This window comes from Sapajus apella, unplaced genomic scaffold (assembly GCF_009761245.1).
Source record: "Sapajus apella isolate SASKATOON/1434 unplaced genomic scaffold, GSC_monkey_1.0 scaffold74, whole genome shotgun sequence".
Lineage (NCBI taxonomy): Eukaryota > Metazoa > Chordata > Mammalia > Primates > Cebidae > Sapajus > Sapajus apella.
In genome coordinates, this window is record NW_022437014.1 from 4667690 (window position 1) to 4683218 (window position 15529).

The following is a 15529-nucleotide window of genomic DNA, read 5'->3' on the forward strand; positions in this document are numbered from 1 at the left end:
TGTTCCAGGCACCGCGCTTCTTGCTTCAGATACAAATATGAACAAGATAGTACTTGCATTGAAAGAACTTAGTATAAAGCCGGAAATGAACACCTAAATTAATAATTACAGCATTATAACCCCGTAAACGGATGTTCGTGTGTTGGTCTGAAAGGTCAAAGAAGGACAGCCAGCCCGCCGTGAAGCACTTAGGCAGAATTCCTGCTGCAAGTGTTTCCTAAGTTGGCCTTAGATGATGAGCAGAAGTTCTCCAGGCAAAAAGAAGATAGAACTGGCAGTCCAAGGAAACGGTTCAGAATGAGCAAAAGCATAGAGATGGAAAAAAAGAAAAGAAAAATAAAGCTTTGTGTCTCAGGTGAAACCAGTAGCAGTTCTTTATTAATGCAATATAAGTGCAAGACAGTGGCGAGAGTTAGAAAGGAATTAGCGAGGGATCCGATCACAGAGGACCTTACATGCTGCGTTACAGAGCTCAGACTTCAAAACCCATGAGCCCAAATTTTTCCCATTTTTTTTGCTCACCACACGAAGCTAGAAAGATTTTTTTCATTGCATCCCCACGGAATATCATACAGACATCAAGTTATGAAGAGGTGGAAATCTAGATATAGAGATAAAGAAATATATGTATAACCGAAACAAAAATTTCACAAAATTGTACTAACGATCTATAAGTACTTTTCCTTCTACTCTCTTTTGGTATTTTTTTGTTTTTAATGCTGGTTGTAACCCACAAAATTGATTCAAAATCTATTAACTTTCCATTACAACCATTTTTGAAAGGAAAAAAAAACTGTTAACTGATTGCTGCTGATGGAAGTGAAAATCATTGAAGGCTTTTGAGCAAAGGAAAACCATGTTTAGCTTTGCATCAAAGATCATTCACCTAGCAAATTGTGTAGAATTGTTTAGAAGCAGGGTCTGTCCGGTGCTGTGCAATATAACTTTCTGTGATGGCGAAAATTTTCTCTACCTATATTGCTTGATACAGTAGCCACTAGACACATTTGGCCTTGTTGAGCACTTGTAAATTTTCTAGCATGACTGAGAAACTAAACTTTACATTTCACATCATTTTAATTAAGTAAAATGTGGCCAGTGTATTGGACAGTGCAGGCCTGTGCCACCAGGATTGCACCTATGTACAAATTATAAAGTTACTTTTGGCCAGCCACAGTGGCTCATGCCTGTAATCCTAACACTTTTGGAGGCCAAGGCAGGAGGATCACTTGAGCTTAGGAGTTTGAGACCAGCCCGGACAAAGTAATGAGACCTCATCTCTATTTCTTTTTAAAAAATAAAATAAAATCCAATAAAATTGTTTGCAAAGTTACTTTCACCAGATGGACAGAGGCCGACACCAGAGTATAGGAATATAGACTACACTTCAGCCCACTAACCTGCTTGCCCAGGCACCTATGTGCAGTACACAAACTGCCCAACCGTGCACAATGACCCTGATTAGAGGAGTGTTCGATTGGAAATGGGGCCGACAGCAATGGTCCAAGCAAAAGTTGCTGTGGATCTGAACTAGAGCAGTAGAAGCTGGGGAGGAAAGGGGTGAACATATTTGATAGTATTTGGGAGACAAGCTCAGCCAAACTTGATTAACTGGATACCCTGGTGAAAGAAAGGAAGGAAGCAAATATGATTTAATTCATTATTTCAGGCCACAGGGGCATGGCAGGACACAGCACTGGGCAATATTCATGTAGGAGAACTCACAATCTAATGAAAGGCAGATGCAGCTTTCTGGGCTCAGATAAAAGAGAGTTTGCAGGGAACTCCTCAAGCCAAACCATGAGATCCAGCCCCCTTTTTCTAAATGAATCCCATCTACAACTTGGGAAATGATGTTTCATCACCAGATACCAAGAAATCCTACATTTTGGCAACAAGCTTTTCTCCAGCTTCACTTGAAATGTATATTTTCCTTATCTGGTGACGAGGCTAGCACCTTATCTCATAGACTGAAACTGTCTCCTGTGGACCCACCCTTAATTAGAAGGGGCTACCCCTATTTCACATGAGGAGGAAGAGGAGGTTTGTAAGAGGGATTTTGCCTGCCTCAACCCCCACTACTGCAGTTACATAAAAACCACGTTCCCCCACCAACTTTCTTCAAGGTTAGCATTTTAAGTATTTCACCAAAGGTTTATTGAGCACCTTTTCTATGCCAGGTGAAGCACTGACTGATTCACACAGTCATTTAAGCTGTGGTGGGATGAAGCCCCCTTCACATATTACCAGAGCACACAGGTAAACTTCAGACTTCTGCTATCTAATACAGAAGCTACTGGTCATATGACTATTTAAATTTAAATTAGGTTAAGCTGGGCAGGGTAGCTCACGTCTGCAATTCCAATACTTTGGGAAGCCGAGGCACAAGGATCGCTTGAGGCTCTGGGGTTGGAGGCTGCAGTGAGCCATGACTGCACCACTGCACCCCATCCCGGGTGGCAGAGTGAGACCTTGTCTCCAAAAATATTTTTTAATTAAAAAATTAAAAATTAACTTAAATAAAATTAAATTAAAAATTCAGTTTCTCAGCTACCCTAGCCATATTTCCAGTGCTCATATTTCCAGTACTCAATAGCCTCATGTGGCTACTGTATTAGACAGCATAGATATAGGATACCTCCAACACAGAAAGTCGTATTGAACAGCAGTACTTTAGACAGCATTAAGCAGCTACAATCTGTTAGAGAATACACCCTTTTTAATGAGGATAAAGGGCTAATTTGATCAACCAAGCCCTAGGTAGTTAGTGAGGAAAATAATGAGTTTACTTGACATTTTGGAGAACCATTATGAACAGTGAGAAATCTATATCCTCTGTGTTCAAACAGTTCCTCGTGTTCTTTGGAATTTGCATCAGTTCTTTTAGCCCCTGGGAGTACTTTTGCAGTAAAGACTGAATTAAGTTCCTGCTTTGACTTGTATGTATGAATGGGGCTGGATAATATTTCAAAGAAGGATTGATTTATATGCTTGTTCTCTATCTCTCTCTTCCCCCCCCTTCCCTCAAACTCCTTTGTTCAAATTCTTTCCATCAATTTACCATCACTGCCCCCACTAACCATGCCTCCAACCTGGAGAGCTAGACGCAAGTCAGCTGCTTGGAGCCCCGGAAAACAAAGCTGGTAAATACAAAGCATCTAGTCTAAGAAAAAAAATCAGATACACACCTGAGAAATTTTCCAGCCCCAACTAGATAAAGCCAGTACTGAGGAAGGGGAAAGGAGAGGCGCTGAGCAGCTAGAAGAACGTGACCTCAAGAAACTTGCAAGGCTCCACGGAACAAGCACCACCATGCCAAACTCCAGGGAGTTGCTTGGCAGCTCAGCTCAGCTTCTCTGCCAATTGACAGCAGGCCACACTTCACCACTGATCATCCAGGTGGGAGTGAGGCTTGGCACTCTGCCCAGCACTCCTCCAGCACCGAGGGCAGAGCAAGTGAGGGCGTAGGATGCTTAGAGACATGGTGGTAATATAAACGGAATGCTCTGCACTCGTGTGAATTCACCCTCAACCAACTAAGGTGAGGACTCCCACAAACGAGAATAACAGGAGAACATCTCATCCCGGTTACAAATGCCGTATCCAAACCACTATGCTTTTGGAGAATCTGGGCCCTTGCCTTGAATAATGAGGCATTTCCAAGAGGAAAGAACCCTGGGCCCAGAAGACTGTGGGCCAGCAGTCCCCAATCTTCCAGAAGAGGTTTGCCAATTTGGGGAAGAAGCAATTTCACCTGGTAATTAGCGGCGGTCGTGGGTGGGCTATGGATCTAGGCATGTGACTCAGACGTGAGACTTGAAAAGAATAGTAACAAAGGTGGGAAAAGTGGGATGCGTAACAGAAAGTATTGGTTGCCCCCAAACCCCACCCCCATTTCTTTCTTGTTGGCAGAGCTCAGAGTTTGTTCAAGGCTTCAGAAGACAAGCCCTCCCCAAGTCCAAGCTCTGAGAAAAAGTAGTTCTGCCACCCCAGAGCAATGTGTGATTCTCAGTTGTTTCTGTATGTGGCAGAGCTGACAAAGTGTTCATGTGTTTTTCTGCTCACTACGTACATTTCCAAAACCTTGGGTTAAGGCAGCATGCAGTAGAGAGCTTCAGGCTGTCCAGCAGGATGTGGTTTCTCAATATTGGTGATTGTGTCATGCACTCTGCCCTTTGCACTTGGGAATGCCTGTTACACAACCATGATGAAGGGAATTCATGTACAGAAATGACTTAGTCAACAATCTCATATGTGCAAAAAAAGTCTCATTGTTGTTGTTGTTGTTTTTTTTTTTTTTTTTTTGGAGGCACTCGCCAGGCTGGAGTGCAGGGGCATGATCTCAGCTTCCTGCAACCTCTGCCTCCCGGGTTTGAGCAATTCTCCTGCCTCAGCCTCCTGAGTAGCTGGGATTATGGGTGCCCACCACTGTTCCCAGCTAATTTTTTTTTATTTAATTAATTTATTTATTTATTGAGACAGAGTCTCACCCTGTCCCCCAGGCTGGAGTGCAGTGGCATGACCTCGACTCACTGCAACCTCCACCTCCCGGGTTCAAGTGATTCTCCTGCCTCAGCCTCCTGAGTAGCTGGGATTACAGGTGCCCGCCACCGTGCCTGGCTGATATATATATATATATATTTTTTTTTTTTTTTTTGAGTCTCACTCTGTCCCCCAGGCTGGAGTCAGTGCCGTGATCTCAGCTCACTGCAACTTCTGCCTCCTGAGTTCAAGCGATTCTCCTGCTTCAGCCTCCTGCGTAACTGGGATTACAAGCATGTACCACAATACCCAACTAATTTTTTTTTTTTTTTTTTTTTTTTGTATTTTTAGTAGAGACAGCGTTTCCCCCTGTTGGCCAGGCTGGTCTCGAACTCCTAACCTCAGGTGATCCACCTGCCACCGCCCTCCAAAGTGCTGGGATTACAGGTGTGAGCCACCATGCCAGGCCTATTCCTACTTTTTGTGTCTTTCCTAAAGCCACATATAGACGGTGAAATGCACAGATCTTAAGTGTACAATTCAAGAAGTTTCAATACACATATACACCTATGTAACCTTCCTCCTAAAGAGAGAGAACATTTCCATCACCCTACAAAGTTCCCTCATGACCCACCCCTAGGCAATAACCATTCTGCTTCCTAGCACCATAGATGAGTTTTACAGGTCCTTCAGCTTCACTAAATGGAATCATATAATATGTATTCTTTGTGTCTGGCTTGTTTTGGCTCAGCAAAATCTTTGGGGGTTTTCTCTTCAGTACTCATCCACATTGTTCATGTATCAGCAGTTCATTTACTTTTTTAAAAATCAACTTTATTAAGGTATAATTTACAGAAAATAAAATTTACCCATTTTAAGGGCACAGTCAATAAGTGTATGGAAAAGTATACACTCAGCCACCCACAATCAAAATGTTCAACATTTACAATACCCAAAAAATTTCCACCATGGTGCTTCCTAACCCACAACCCAAGGCAACCACTCATCTGCTTTCTGGCATTATAGACTAGATTGGCCTTTTCTAGAGCATCATATCATTGACATTATATAGTGGCTACTCTTGTCTGGCTTCTTTCATTCAGCATATTTCTGAGATTCACCCATGTTGTTTTCATAGGGTTTCTTTTTTCATTGTTTTGTAACATTCCACTGTATGATTACATCACAATTTGTTTCTGTATTCTATTTATAGACATCTGGGCTATTTTTAAGCTGGAGCTATTATGGACAACTATAACATACATTCTTATTTTTTTCTGAATATATATTTTCTTTTGGGCAGATATGCATGAGTGAAACTGCTGGGTTATGGCACGAACGTGCTATATTCTTCTTTTGTTTTTTTGAGATGGAGTCCTGCTCTGTTGCCCAGGCTGGAGTGCAGTGGTGCAGTCTCAGCTCACTGCAACCTCTGCCTCCCTGGTTCCAGCGATTCTCCTGCCTCAGCCTCCCAAGTAGCTGGAACTACAGGTGCGTGCCACCACGCCCAGCTAATTTTTTTTTGTATTTTTAGTAGAGACAGGGTTCCACTGTGTTAGCCAGGATGGTCTTGATCTCCTAACTTTGTGATCCGCCCATCTCAGCTTCCCAAAGTGCTGGGATTACAGGCATGAGCCACCGTGCCCGGCCTATATTGTTTGTTATGTAGCTGTATTACAACTCCAATTCCCTTTCCAGTGGATTAGTAAAAAAATCTGTCTCCGGCATTATTGGCAGCCTCCCTTCTGAAAGTCATACTAGAGTCCTGGAAATGTATGTGACCACTGTAGCAGAACAAGCAAATATTAGAGTCTGTGCCAAGGTTGGGAACTCTGGTACCTCCAGGCACCGCAGGGCTGTCCTCCCTATGATGCCACTGCCTCCCCACAGCCTGCAGAACAGGGCACGGGTCCCTACTGCCTGCAGGACTCACAGATCTCTCTCTGATCCCTTGCCAGTTTAGGAAATTAGCTACTCTTTCCTCTCTCCTGGACCCCCAAAAACCTTTGCTCACCACCCTCCCACTCTGGGACACCTAGGAAATTCTCTTCAGTGAAACGAGGGCTTTCACAAGAGGCAAGAAGAGCTGTTGATCAGATGGCTTTTTCTTTCTGTACTTCCATATACAACACCACAATAACACCTGACCACAAAACAGAGACAGAGCCACTGAACACATGGAAAGATGTTCAACATCACTAGTCATTAGGGAAATACAAATCAAAACCACAATCAGATACTACTTCATACTCATTAGAGTAATTATCATAAAACAAAATAACAAGTGTTGGTGAGGATGTGGAGAAATTGGAACCCATGTGCAATGCTGTGGGAATGTAGAATGGTGCAGTCGATATGGAAGACAGGATGATTTCTCAAAAAATTAAACATGGACTCGCTGGGCGGTGGCTCACGCCTATAATCCCAGCACTGTGGGAGACCAAGGCGGGTGGATCACAAGGTCAAGAGAGTGAGACCATCCTGGTCAACATAGTGAAACCCATCTCTACTAAAAATACAAAAATTAGCTGGGCATGGTGGCGCGCGCCTGTAGTCACAGCAACTCGGGAGGCTGAGGCAGGAGAATTGCTTGAACCCAGGAGGTGGAGGTTGCGGTGAGCCCAGATCGCGCCGTTGCACTCCAGCGTGAGTAACACGAGTGAAACTCCGTCTCAACAACAACAACAAAAAAATTAAACACGGGCTTATATATAATTCATCTGAACCTCTGAACCATGCCTTGGAAGTCAGGCCATACAGGGGATTGAAGCCCTTTGTTTTGGGTTAAATGGAGGTTGCTAGGTGGAGGGTAGCAAGAAAAAATGCGATATAAATTGCATGCTTTTTACAAACAGTAGTGGTTCTCCTGTCCAGCTTACTGCCACTGGACAGCCTCTACATGTAAGTCCTCAATAAACATAACCCAGCCATTCCATTTCTGGATATACACCTAAAAGAATAGAAAGCAAGGACTCAAACAGATGTACACCAACAGCAGCATAATTCACAACAGCCAAAAGGTGAGTGGAAAAACAAAATGTGGCAGATATACACAGTGGAATATTACTTAGCCCTAAAAAGGCAGGGACTTCTGATACAAGCTGCAACATGGATGAGCCTTGAAAACATTATGCCAACTGAAAGAAGCCAGGCACAAAAACACAAATATTTTATAATTACACTTACATGAGGTACCTACAATAGGCATATTCATATTCACAGAGATGGAAGATAGAGCCGCTGCTGTCAGCTGCTAACGGGAGAGAAATAGGGGGAGTTATTATTTAATGGGTACAGAGTTTCAGTTTGGGAAGATAAAAATTCTTAAGACGGTTGGAGGTGATGGCTGTGAGGGAAGGTGTTCTCTTTCCGGGTCCACAAGGGGGCGTAGTTTGAAGGGCAAGAACTTCCCAGCGCCATGCCCCCCTCCCATCTCTCTCCATCTGGGAGATTTAACGGTTTATGTTTAAACTTTCGAGAGCGGGGGTGGGGAGGGGGAGAAACTAGAGTCAATCACTCCAGCAGGAAGTTCTAAGGAACTCCTTTCATTGGCCAGGGGTCTTAGAGAAGGTGGGGGTTCCTTCCAGACTAAAAGTCCCCTTCTTCCGGAACCGCTTCAGACTCCATGTTTCCGCTTCCCCGAAGTCGTGGAGACTGTTTTTCTCTATCCTGGATTTTCCTTCTGGAGTCTCCTTCCACACTCTCTCGTGGAAGCCTGTGTTCCCCTCCTAAATCCCAATATAACGTTTTCTCTCCTGGATTCCATCTTTCTGGATTCTCTCAGTCGAGGAGCTTTCCTTCTCTGGTTTTCCCCCTCTGGGGACCCTTCTCACTCGGTGTGAGAGCGGCTTTTCTTTCTCCCACCCAGTGTGAGAGGTAGCTGTTTCTTTCTCTCTCCTTCTCCGTTTTCTTTCTCTACCTAAATAAAATCACTTTCTACAACACTTCTTGAGTTGGCATTCACTGCACATTGCGCTTGGTCTCCTCAACCATTCTTGGGGAGCAATTGACCAAGAACCTGGAGAAATGTCCTCTCAGGGGAACTGAGGGGACACCCCTGAACCCCAGTATTACAGTTGCACAACACTATGAATGTAGTGAATACTACTGGTATTAACCACCACAAAAAAAAAAAATACCAACCTTGGTGAAACCCCGTCTCTACTAAAAATACAAAAAATTAGCTGGGCATGGTGATGCGTGCCTGTAGTCCCAGCTACTCAGGAGGCTGATGCAGGAGAATTGCCTGAACCCAGGAGGCGGAGGTTGCGGTGAGCCGAGATCGCGCCATTGCACTCCAGCCTGGGCAACAAGAGCGAAACTCCGTCTCAAAAAAAAAAAAAAAAAAAATGTTAAAAAATAAAAAGAAAGGCCGGGTGCAGTGGCTCATGCCTGTAATCTCAGCACTTTGGGAGGCCGAGGTAGGTGGAACACCTAAGGTCAGGAGTTCGAGACCAGCCTGGCCAACGTGGTAAAACCCCATCTCTACTAAAAATACAAAAACTAGCTGTGTGTGGTGGTGGCACCTGTAGTCCCAGCTACTTGGGAGGCTGAGGTAGGAGAATCACTTAAACCTGGGAGGCAGTGGTTGCAGTGAGCCAAGATCATGCCACTGCACTCCAGCCTGGGCGACAAGAGTGAGACTCTACCTCAAAAAATAATAATAATAAATAAATAAATAAAACGAGAAAGAAGCAGAACACCATGTGGTTCAGAGCACAGTTTGGAGTCCAGTCCCACTTACACTGGAGCCTGGCTCTGCCATCCACTAGCTCTGTTAATCTGAGCAAGTTCATTTCTCTATGCCTTAGAGGCTTCGTTTCTAAAATAGGGCAGATAATGCTTATTCAATTATTTATCAAATACTTACTTGTCATCAATCAATGATGTGGCAAATTAACATCACATGTCTCCTAATATGATGCATTGAGGAGAACATATTTACATAGTATTCTTACTAAGAAATGCTTAATCTGAATCTAATTATGAAGAAACATCCCCAAAAAACTTAAAGGACATTCTACAAAAAACAAGAATTGGCTTGTACTATTTTTAAATGTCGATGTGAAGAAAGGCCAAGAAAAATGGAACTGTTCAGGCTTAAAGAAGATGGGAGTGAGAGGTGAGAGAGAGTGAGAGAGCGAGAGAGCGAGAGAGAGAGAGACAGAGAGAGAGAGAGAGAGCAAATATGGCCAGGTGCTAACAACTGGTAACTATCAAGAAATGTAAAGGGTCTGAGACTGTATGGTACTTTCAAGCTAACAACTTTAGCCTGCTGGCTGGGCATATTGGCTCATGCCTATAATCCCAGGAGTTTGAGACCAGACTGAGCAACATGGGGAAAGCTTGTCTCCACAAAAATTACCAAAATATTAGCTGGGCATGGTGGTGCACACCTGTAGTCTCAGTTACTCCACAAGCTGAGGTGTAAGGACTGCTTGAGCCCAGGAGACTGAGGTTGTGGTGAGTCAAGACAGCGCCACTGCACTCCATCCTTGGTGACAGAGCAAGATCCTGTCTTAAAAAAAAAATTTAGCCTGCTGTTGTTTCTTGTTTTGTTTTGTTTTGAGACAGAGTCTCGCTCTGTCACCCAAGCTGGAGTGCAGTGGCTCAATATTCTTTCTCTGCAACGTCTGCCTTTCCCCTCCCAGGTTCAAGCAATTCTTTTGCCTCCGCATCCCAGATAGCTGGGATTACAGGTGCACGTCACCACGCCTGGCTGATTTTTGTATTTTTAGTAGAGACGGGGTTTCACTATGTTGGCCAGGCTGGTCTCAAACTTCTGGCCTCAAGTGATCCACCCACCTCGGCCTCCCAAAGTGCTGGGATTACAGGCGTGAGCCACGGTGCCCAGCCCTGCCGTAGCTTTTTGAATGCTGGCAGACGACATCAGACTCTTAGGTCAGTGATTAAGGACTTTATTATTCACAGCACTGCAAGAAGCATGAGCTTCTGTTCACATCAGTTTCTCTCGCCTCTCATGTCCCAACAGCGTGACGGAAAATGGCCCAACTAAATACCGCACATTCAGTGTAGTTAGGTCATAGATGAAAAATCCTGAGCTTAGGAAACCTTTATTATTTATTTATTTACTTATTTTTAATACAGGCTCTCATACTGTCCCCCAGGCTGGAGTGCAGTGGCGGGACCTAGGCTCACTGCAGCCTCGACCTACTGGGCTCAAGCAATCCTCCCACCTCAGTCTCCCAAGTAGCTGGGACTACAGGTGCATGCCACCACTCTGGGCTGATGTTTTTGGTATTTTTTATAGAAATGAGGTTTCACCATGTTGCCCAGACTGGTCTTGAACTCCTGGGCACAAGCAATCCTCCTGTGTTGGCCTCCCAAAGTGCTGGAATTATAGGCCTCCCAAAACCCCCAATCTTTTATAATGAGTTTTGAGCAACCCTGCACACTTCTGCAACAGAGACAGACATTATACTTATTATTTTAGACGGTCTTACTCTGTCGCCAGGCTGCAATGCAGTGGCATGATCTTGGCTCGCTGCAGCTTCCGCCTCCCAGGCTCAAGCCATCCTCCTACCTCAGCCTCCAGAGTAGCTGGGACCACAGACACATGCTACCACATTCAGATAATTTTTGTATTTTTTTGTAGAGATAGGGTTTTGCCATGTTGCCCAGGCTGGTCTTGAACTCCTGGATTCAAATGATCCTCCTGCCTCAGCCTCCCAAAGTGCTAGGATTACAGATGTGAGTCACTGAGCCCAGCCAAGACATTCTACTTACACTGAACAGTAAACAAACCAGTCCCACATTCCAAATGGAGACGCTGTTTTCTAAGTCTGTTCACTGGTCAAAGAACCTTGAAAAGATAGTCTAGAAAAGTCTTGAAAAGGCTGACAGTGCCTCCATTTGTAGAGAAAATGAGATCTCCATGAAGAATTGTCAACAGTGAATCTGGGTGGGGGATACGGAGGAGTTCATTATACTATTCTTAGAAATATGCTTACTTTTTTCAAACTAAAATGTTAAAAAATATATTTATGGACCTCCTACTGTGTGACTGTGACAGGCAGTGGAGTTGCTACAGGATTAAAAGAAATAACGTATGCAAAGCACTTACCAGAGTGGCTGGTATATAATAAGCACTCAATAAATGGCAGCTATTTAAAAACAGAAAGAAACCACTTTTTTTCCCCTCCACTTCAGTAAAAACAGAACAAGTTAGAAACTGTGCACTCCAGACATTAGGCAATGACAATTTTCCAAGGTAAGTTAGGATGACTAACATTCTTGAATAACAGACTTTAAAAAGTCTAAGACCTGAAAATATGTTTGGTGGGCAAAGTAACACGTTAATGTTTAGGGATCTGACATATTACCAGAAATCAATACTGGATTTTAAAAAGCAACATCTGCCTGGGCATGGTGGCTCATGCCTGTAATCCCAGCATTTTGGGAGGCTGAAGTGGGCAGTTCACTTGAGCCCAGGAGTTCGAGACCAGGCTGGCAACATGGTGAAACTCTGTCTCTACAAAAAAATACAAAACATTAGCCGGGTGTGGTGTCATGTGCCTGTAGTCCCAGCTCCCCCAGGGACTGAAGTGGGAGGATCACTTGAGCCCCGGAGGTCAAGGCTGCCGTAAGCCATGATGTCACCACTGCACTAGCCTGTCTAAAACAAATAAACAAAAAACTAAAACTAAAACAAAATCTTATATATATATTAAAAAAAAATTTCTCAACACAAGGGTGATAACAGCCTGGGAGTACAGGCTAGCTTTATACTTATTTATAGCCTAAAGAGTTGGTTAGGTCTTTGGAGCCACTATCCATTTGAGTTTAGAAATTGACCTATTACTGAAAACTTTGATACTTTTGGCAAAATATGAAGTATTGTCCATTTATACAGGATTTGTCCCATATCAGTCAGAATCCCACCAGAAAAACAGAAACTACTCTATTGATTTAAAACATTTTAATACAGGGAATTAGCAAATCACGGAAGAGCTGAGACCCCAAAGACAGATGAACAGTAATAAATAACCATCATTCCAAGGAAGAGACAGAATGATTAGAACCCAGGAGCCAAGGTCACCCATAGGAAGCTGGAACCACAGTGGGTCTACTCAGGGCAGGCTGAGCTGGAACCACAGAAGAAATGCACCCTACTTCACAGGAAGGAACAATGTGTGGACTATCGTGACATCTCCCTTCCTCTCACTCTCACCTCCCATTGGCTGAAGCCAACTCATAAAAAAGCCCAGTAACTGCTCCCTCCCTACTTTCTCCAATTGTATTCTCTGGAGAAATTCAACTAGAGAGGTTCTGAAATGAAATACAGCAGATATAGAGAGGAGATATATAGGCGATGACATTCAAGACTGAAAACAGGGTGATAAAACGAAAGTCCCTATACTGAGCTGGGAAACGTCTGCCTTCTTCCCTTTTCCTGTTCCTTCACAATGCTTCCAAGTATGCCCTCTAATCAGATATGACAATGGACAGAGGCCTCATGCTGGTAGTTAGGGGTCCCAAACCCAAAGTCAATTTCTTGCTTGATCACCCTACAAAGAAGCCGACTACCCAACAGAAACTCACACAGAGATTCTAATTAACCTTTCAATTTTGTCCATAGAGCTCAAATCCAAATGAATTGCCACTCATAACCAGATGTTTGAGGAAAGGCACATCCACCATGGAAGGGAGAGACTCATAAGTAAATGCTAAACCCAGTGAGAGAATATACTGTGTATGTGAAATCAGAACAGAATGCTGTGGAAAAGGAACAGTCCAGGCACAAGCAAAAGCTCTTGTAAACTTAAACTGTGATGACTTTCTTAGCACATAAACTTCTGTACCCACACATTCATCTTTAGGAACAAATTTTCAGCAAAGAGATTTTTTAAAATGCATCTTCTTTTTTCCTTTCCTTTTCTTTTTTCTTTCCTTCCTCCCATTCTCTCTTCATGTGGATATAAATTGTTGCATTTATGACTACACCTCTGAGAAGCAATATTGTTTTTCTTGGGATTTTAAAAAATATGATATGGATTTTATGTTTTTTAATACCAGTGGACTAATGCACAGTCCTTTATTGTCTTGGCAAATAAATGTTTTCATTTACTATTTTAAGATTAAATATTTTTAACAATTCTTGCCCTTAAAAATTATTTGCTGAAGGAAATTTAACTTTATTCACATCAAAGCTCTATCATTTTATATTATATTGTATTGTGATTGTATAAATGGACGTTTATTTGAAGTGTCTTATAAGTAGTGTTTCTAATTAATGAATAGAAGTGTTAAAATGTCTTTGTTTTGGAAAATCATGCAATGTGCAGAGGCAAAGAAGAAAAATAATTTCTTTTAAAGTTTTTACATATCATAAATTTTGTTGAAATAATTTTCCCTTAAATTATATCAACTATTGTAATTCCATCAAGTTGATATATACATTTTCTAGCATATGTTGCTACCTAAAAATGCAAATATTTTTATTTAAAATTTGATTTGATTTGGTAGAAATTTACTGACATGCTGTACCTGCTATATAAAATATCTTAGAGAGTTAGAATGTTTGAGCATTTTCCTGATTTTGCATAGGCAGACTTGGGCAAATTTTTATTATATAGTTGTTGACATACTAATAAATCCAATATAAAGAGATGTAGCAAAAATGCTTTATTTGTATAAATGTCTTTCGATGATCTCTTACACAATTTAAATCAACTCGAAAAACTATTTTATAGTTTTAAAACTATTTTAAACTAAAAGTTCATTAATAATTTAAAATTATGAGAACCCAGGGAGCCACAGGTGTATAAGTCTTAAAAGTCCAAAGTCCAGGGAACCTAGAATTCTTGTCCAAGGATGGGGGAGAAGAGTGCATCCCAGTTCTACCGGACAGATTGGCGTATTTGCCTTTTCTGTTTTTGTTCTCTCCAGGTCCCCAGCAGATTGGAAGGTGCTTGCCCACACTGAGGGTGGATCTTCCTCCGCTACTCCACTCAGACGCCAACTAAAATTAACCATCACATTTGGTTAGGCTGGAGTTAGTGTAAATGTAGGGAACCGTGGCAGATGAAACCAGACGTAGCATCGAAGTTAGGTGCTTTTGTGCACAAGTAAACAGACATCCCCAGGTTAATAAGTAACAGAGGGCTTCTGGTAGGGACAGACATACAGAGGAACCTAGAAAAAGCTGACCAACCAGGCCTCAGAAAAAGGGACAATGAAGAGTGACCTTGGTTCAAAGGAGGGTCTAGAAATCTAAAAGGCGGGAGTGGGGCTCTTCAATTTGGGGCTCCATCTTTAACATAATCCAGCTACGCTCTGCATGCCTGCTTATTTATTTTTAAATTATATTTTTTGACAGCGTCTCACTCTGTCACCCAGACTGGAGTACAATGGCACAGTCTTGGCTTACTGCAGCCTTTGCCTCCCAGGTTCAAGTGACTCCCCTGTCTCAGCCACCCAAGTAGCTGGGATTACAGGCATGCGCCACCACACCTGGCTAATTTTTTGTATTTTTAGTAGAGATGGGGGTTTGCCATATTGGCCAGGCTGGTCTCGAACTCCTGAGCTCAAGCAATCTTCCTGCTTGGGCTTCCCAAAGTGCTGGGATTATAGGCATGAGCCACCACATCCGGCCAGACCTGCTTTATTCTACACTATCCCAGCTGGCATCTTCTTTCCCTCTTCTCCATCTAATGACATTCTTTCAAGGTCAGTCAGCTCACACTGCTGTCTGCCTCCCTCAAGAAAGTGATTGGCCTAACTTGTTGTTGGATTCCACTCTGGCAAGATCATAGAGGTTGGCTGCCCTTGGGTTCAACTAGCTGGGGCTGAAAATACCAAGAGTCCTGTGTGTACTGTGGGTGTGGAGGGGGCTTAGAACAGGAAAGTACAGCCAGGCGCAGGGGCATTTCCACCTAACAAGTTGTGGGCATATTTAGCCTTAGCTGTTGCTATGGTCTGAAGATGTCCTCCAAAATTCATGTGTTGGAAACATAATCCCCCATGCAACAGTGTTGGCAGATGGAGCCTTATGGGAAAAGCCCTCATGACTGGACTGATGCCACCA